Below are 6,925 nucleotides of genomic sequence, written 5' to 3'. Positions count from 1 at the left end.
ATCTCTCTGATTCTCTCTGCTACTGTAAAAAAAAGGGGGGGGGGAAGGAAAGGAAAGGAAAGCCAAAGGAAAAGGAAGAGGAGGCTCAAAAGCACAAAGAAGAAGTAGCCAGAGAAAAAAACAAATGTGGTTGAGGGGAAGCCACAGGATGATAATCAAGGACAGAGTGTTTGATTGTGCCACATACTGTTGAAAGTTCAAATAAAAAGACTAAAGAGTCTCAAGACTGTCAATCTCTTAACAAAATTCTGCAGGCCAGAAGGGAGTGGCATAAAATATTCAAAGTGAAGAAAATCAAAGCTTTACAACCAAGATTACTCCCCCCAAAACAACTATTACTTAGAACCAAAGGACATATAAAGAGCTTCCTAGGCAAGAAAAAGCTAAAGGAGTTCATCACCACTAAACCAGTATCATAAGAAATGTTAATAGGTATTTAAAGAAGAAAAAAAAGAAAAATTAAAAATATGAATAATAAAATGACAATAACTACATATCTATCCACAATCACTTTAAATGTAAGTGGATTAAATGCTCCAATCAAATGACATAGAGGTGGCTGAATAGACAAGAAACAACACCTTTACATATGTTGTCTACAAAAGACTCACTTTAGGTCAAAAGGCACATATAGACTAAAGGGATGGAAAAAGGTTTCATGCAAATGAAAATAAATAAAAAGCTGGGCTTATAATACTTATATCAGAAAGAATAGACTTGGCCCTGGTGGGTTGGCTCAGTGGTAGAATGTTTGCCTGCTGTGGGGAAGTCCCAGGCTTGATTCCCAGTCAGGGCACACAGAAGCAACCATCTGCTTCTCCACCCTTTCCCCTTCTCTCTTTCTCTCTCTCTCTCTCTCTCTCTCTCTCTCTCTCTCTGTCTCTCTCTCTCTCTCTCTTCCTCTCCCACAGCCCTGGCTGAATTGGCTTGAGCAAAGTTGGTCTCAGGCCTGAGGATGGCTCTTTGGCCTCCAGGTGTTGAAGATGGCCCCATGGCCTTGTCTCAGGTGCTAAAAAATGGCTCCCATTGCAACTGACCAACAGCCCCAGATGGGCAGAGCATTGTCCCCTAGTGGGCTTGCTGGATAAATCCTGGTCAGGGCACATGAGGGTATCTGTCTCTCTGCCTTTCCTCCTATCACTAAAATTAAAAAGAAAAAAATAGACTTTAAAACAAAGGCTGTGTTCGCTTCAACAACACTTATACTAAAATTAGAACAATACAAAGAAGATTAGCATGGCCACTGCTTAAGAATGATACAAAAATTTGTGAAGCTTTCCATAGTTTTGGTCATAGATAAAAGTGAAGTGGTTACCAGGGAGAGGGCATTGTGGGATGGGGGGAGTCAAGAGGGACAATTAGATGGTGACAGGAAATGATTTGAGTTTGGGTGATGGGCCACACAACACAATCACCAGTTTTAATGCTACAGAGATGTTTAACTGAAACCTATGTACTCTTATTGATCAATGTCACCCCGTTAAATTTAATTACCTAAATAAATTTTTTAAATGGCTACAACAAGAGACATAAAAGGACCCCACACATCCACTTCTGGGTATTTATTCAAAAACACTCAAAACACTATTGCAGTATTATTTATAATAGCCAAAATAAGGAAGGAACCTAAGTGTCCTTCACAGATGAATAGATAAAACAGTGGCACACATACAATAGAATGTGACTCAGTCATTAAAGAGAATGAAGTCTTGTTATCTGCAACACCATGGATGGACCTAGATGGCACTGAGCTGAATGAAGTAAGTCAGGCAGAGGAAGACAAATGCCAGTATTTCACTTACGTATATAATCTACAAAACCTGAAATATTTTATTTTTATTGATTTTTAGATAGAGGGTAGGGAGGGAGAGAGCGAGAAAGAGAGAGAGGGGAGAGAGAAGCGTGAAGCATCAACTCGTAGTAGTTGCTTTCTGTACGTTCTTTGACCAAGCAAGCCCAGGGTTTTGAACCAGTGACCTCAGCATTCCAGGCCAATACTTTTATCCACTGCATCACAATAGGTTAGGAAAAAACAAACAAATAAAATAAATGAACAATACAAAAACAAACTTATAGATAGAATAATATTTTGATGGTTGCCAATGGGAGAGGGGTTCAGGGAGTGGGTGAAAAAAGGAGAAGGGATTAAGTAGTACAAATTGAGCCTGACCAGTGGTGGTGCAGTGGATAGAGCATAGATCTGAGATGCTGAGATCCTAGGTTTGAAACCCTAAGGATTGTTGGTTTGAAGCCCAATTTCACTGGCTTAAGCAAGGGTCACTGACTTGGCTGGAGCCCCCCCCCCATCCCCACCTCGTTCAAGACACATAGGAGAAGCAATGAATGAACAACTAAAGTGACACATCTAAAAGCTGATGCTTCTCATTCCTCTTCCTGTCTTTCTCTCTCTACATGTCTCTATATCTGTCTCTCTCTCAAACTCACTAAAAAAAATAAAATAAAAATAAAATGTAAGTACAAATTGGTAGATACAAAACAGTCATGGGGTTGTGCAGTATAGGAAATATAGTCAATAATATTATAATAATTGTATTAATTGTATGGTGTCAGATGGGTACTAGACTTTTTATGATGATCACTTCATAAGTTATATAAATGACTAATCGCTATATGTATACCAGAAACTATTATTTCAACTGCAATTGAAAAATAAAGGAATATTAAAAAAAGAAAAGACCAAGCAGTCTCCATTACTTAGCATAACAACTTTCTTTTTGGATTCCTTGGAATGCATACCTATGAGTACTTTAATCAGAAAAACGGTATTGTTTTTTTTTTAAATTCAAGCAGGTTTTTTTCATGCTTCCTCTTCCATAGTAGAGGCTTTGCTTTCTACCAATTTGAAAGTGGGTTTTTAATAATGACTATTCCACAATCAACTTAAAAAGAATGATCGTGGCCATAGGCACAAAGTAATTATCTCTCTCTCAAAAAAAAATGTGCCTTTATTATCAGACATACTATATCATGCTGAAATCCTGTATGAATTTATAATACTAGATTATAGGCTCTACAAGAACATTAAATAAATGAATTTAGATTCAACACCATTATAAGTCACAGCACTAAACAGTATAACTGGCACAAATTAGATGCTCAAAATATATTTTTGACTGAGTGAACAAATGAACGAATGAGTGAATGAATGAGGCACAAGAGTCAAGAGCTACAATTATCTGATATTTCCATTATATATCAGCTGCAAAATGGAGATGGATTCTGGGGAATGAATCAATTGAAATGCAAAAATAAGTATCAGCTGATTTGAGAAAAACTGAAGGAAAATTTTATAGTAATTAGCAGAAATAAAAATCCTCTGTCCAACCCTTAGAAGCATTCATGCATATATTATACAAAAAAAGTATTTAGCTGACTAAACTCTATTAAGGATTATTAGAAAATACAAGACAGCCAAAAATAACTGAACAAGTGACTAACATGACAACAAACAAAATCAGCACTGACAAGGGCAAAATAATGCAATTCAGAAGCAACAGTTTAAACTACTCATTCATGATAATATATTGCAAATTAATGTTGGGTCCTCAGTAAATCATTTTAAGTCACTTTCTTTAAATCTGCTTTACTAACCACCACACTAAATGTCACTTACTTGCTCTCCATTTCCCTGCTACAAAATATTAGAGACAATAACTCTTTTGCTTCCATTGTAATCACTGAATTTCCTTAGTTTATTGACCTATTTATAGCATAGTCAGTTAAATGCTTTGAGTACAATCATCCCTCAGTATCCATGGCGGTTTGTTATAGGCACCCCTCCCTATGGGCACCAAAATCCGCAAATTCTCAAGTCCTTACATAAAATGTTATGGTATTTTCATATAGTCTACATACACCCTCCCATATACTTTAAATAATCTCTAGATTACTTATAATACCTAACACAATGGAAATGCAATGGAAATAGTTTTTATACTGTATTGTTTAGGGAATGATGACAAGAAAAGTCTGTACATGTTCAATACAGATGCAAGTATCATAGCCCTTACTACACAGTACATATCAGCAACAATGTAACCCTTTTTTCTTTAATATTTTTGGTCAAATCAACAGATGCAGAACCCATGGATATGGAGGACTGACTGTATATGCACAGTTTGAGTGGAGAGAGCTCCTTCTCCATGATAAAGTAGGAAATAGAATGTGTAACTAAAAGGCACACCCCCACACCAACCACCCCGTTTCCCAACCCAAAACAATCTTACAGAAACAATTGCTAGCATGTTGGTGATGGTGGATCTCTAGGATAAAAATAAAACAATGCCAAAAGTGAGCTGGTAGCTAGAGATAGAAGAGTTACAGCCCTTTCTGCCACAAGCAGCAAAATAGTCAACCAGAATAGATTCCAGTGTTTTTCAATCGCCAGTCAATGAACCAGCCACCAGAAATTCTGTGCCAGCTATAGAAAGTATTAACTACCCTGGTGATGTATGAAGATTATAAACCCAATGATCTACGTCAAATTCACTAATGTTCAGGATGATTTCTACCTTAGTGGTCCTTGAAGTAACTCTCCTATTTTCACCAGCCCTCAAGTGTAAAAAGGTTGAAAACCACTGGTTTAAACAATAAGCAAAATGATCTTCCTCAATACAAATCCAAAGACAGGTAGTTCAGGGATTGGTTCAGTGACCTAGGGATCCAGCTTTTTTTATTTTCCTGCTCTGACATGCCAGGATTATTACCTTCATCCTTTGTCTTGTCTATTCATGGCTGCCACAATTTCTGAAATCTCATGTAGATAAAATACAGCTTAAGGGAATTTTCTCAATCTTTTTCTCTTTTCCCTCTCTTTTTTGGGGGATATGTATTTCGCAAAAGCTCTCCAAAAGACTTTTGCTCAAGTTTCATTATCCAAGAGTAGGTCACATATCCATGCCCTACATAACACTCTAAACTCAAGCTCTGCCAACAAGGACAGAGCAGATAAGAAGTGGTGACAACCAATTGTGTCAGTCTTTTCTTTCGAACAGTCTGCTCACAGCTAACACATCTGGCATTTTCCTTCCTCAGTCTCATTTCTCCCACTCAGCTCTTCCAAGCTGACTTCATTGTTATATAAACCTAAATAAAGGTAGCATTTTGTCTCATGTTACATATATATATATGAGTAGTATTGTAATTTCCCTGCATAAACTATATTGCCCCTTTAAATTTTAAGGTTTGTAACTGATTACATGACCAAATAACATGAAAGTAACAAGGTTCTATTGTACAAGTAAGAGAGTTAGAGAAAAGCTACTTTTATATGTACCAAACTGAATTTCTTCTGTTAGCTAAATGAACCATGAAAATTTTCAGTGATTTTAATAATATTTACAAAGTATTAAGTTTTGGCATGGAAAGAAAAAGCTTAATGTGTTTGGAGTGTAGAAAATGTAAAATCTTATCTAGAGTCTTGCTATTTTAAATTAATGACAAGAAGAATCCACTAATCTAGATATTTTGGTACATTAGCATTGCTGTATCTACTAAAAACTGAGGACTCTCTCATGTCTATTCTTAAAAAGTATATAGTCTGTAAAGCAGATAGATTTGTAACACGAAATATATATAATGTTAATAATAATTTCTAAATCTGGAAGTGGTTACTAGTATAAACCCCTTGTTTCATAGCTAAGGAAATGGAGAATGAGATACAAAGTTACTTGCCTAGGATTAGACAATTGTGGACAAGTCCAGCCGGGGGTGAGAAAGATGGAGACACAAAGACCTGACTCCGGGGACCAGGTTTAGTGACACAGATCCACTTTATTCAGGAAGCAAGCTAACTCATATACATGTGTTCAGCCAATAGGATGTTACAGTATGTACCTCAAAGGCAATGGCTGAAAAGATAAGGGAGCTGTGTGGTTGGTGCTAAGTCACTTCCTGATTGAGGGCGAGCTCCCTTCCTGGGTGTGCCCAGGAGGCTTCTGGGAGCTGGAGTATTCTCACAGCATTGCATCAGCCGCAGCTGCCAGGAATGTGCTCTGTGCTCTACCCACATCCCCCCCTTCTCTTTTAATTAAGGCCAATTGGACTTGATGAATGACAGCTTGCTGTTGTTGTAGCCTCTGAATGCTACGCATTATGCAACGGAACTCTAGTAGAACTAAAACAACCATAATACCTATTATACTATATGCTGATAGATTAGCTGGATTAAACAATGAAGCAAACTTTTGTAATGTTTGATTAGTTAGGAAATAGAATGGGGATCTTAAACAGGGGATTCCTCCTAGGGGTTGGGATGTCATTTCCCTCCCATTGTGTTACAGAGACCTTCTAGGTGTTGTTAAACACAATTCCATTTTGACTATAAAAAATGGATGTGGGTCCATGCATGCCCCCTTCCCACAAAGGTCCCAGCATCCAAACACGAAATGGATGGCTTGCCGCGGGCTGCATACTGCATATGGTTGCAAGGCACATTACACAAATTACAACAACATTACAAATCATACCATTTCAACAATTACAAAGGTACATTTCACCAGTCTCTGAGCACTTTGCCAAAAGCACAAAATGCCCTTGGCCTTCTTTCTAGCCATGTGAAAAGCTTCCTGGAGCAGGGGAAGGGCCTCCAGCAAAGCTATCCTCCACCCCCATCAGGGTATTTCACATTGTCCAAAATCCTTAAGTCCATCCAGCAAAGGAGCCAGTGCCCACTCGGTTTGTAGTACAGGAAATCAATCCATGCACATGAGGCCTCAGCCACCCATTTCATCCCTGCCATCCTGGCAGGTCTTACACTGTCCCAAAGAGGAGCACATGGCAATGGCAGTCAGCATTTTCATCTCTGCTCCAGCGAGCATGATGGCACCCTCCCCTATGTCCCAAAATGTCAGTGAACCTACCAGCAGCTTAGCAGGCACTCCCTGTCATTTCAGCGGCCACTCTG

At 38.2% G+C, this 6,925-nt stretch overlaps 1 non-coding gene across 1 annotated transcript; it reads left to right on the top strand.

Annotated features, from left to right (window-relative positions):
* The first annotated feature begins 1,181 nt into the window (after positions 1–1,181).
* LOC136396488 (U6 spliceosomal RNA) lies at positions 1,182–1,288 on the top strand. Its single transcript, XR_010749774.1, has one exon. It is a non-coding gene; the product is annotated as a U6 spliceosomal RNA (small nuclear RNA).
* The last annotated feature ends 5,637 nt before the right edge of the window (positions 1,289–6,925 follow it).

This window comes from Saccopteryx leptura, chromosome 2 (assembly GCF_036850995.1).
Source record: "Saccopteryx leptura isolate mSacLep1 chromosome 2, mSacLep1_pri_phased_curated, whole genome shotgun sequence".
In the NCBI taxonomy this organism is placed as follows: Eukaryota; Metazoa; Chordata; class Mammalia; order Chiroptera; family Emballonuridae; genus Saccopteryx; species Saccopteryx leptura.
The sequence above is the reverse complement of the archived record's forward strand: the minus strand, read 5'-3'. Positions and strand labels throughout refer to the sequence as shown.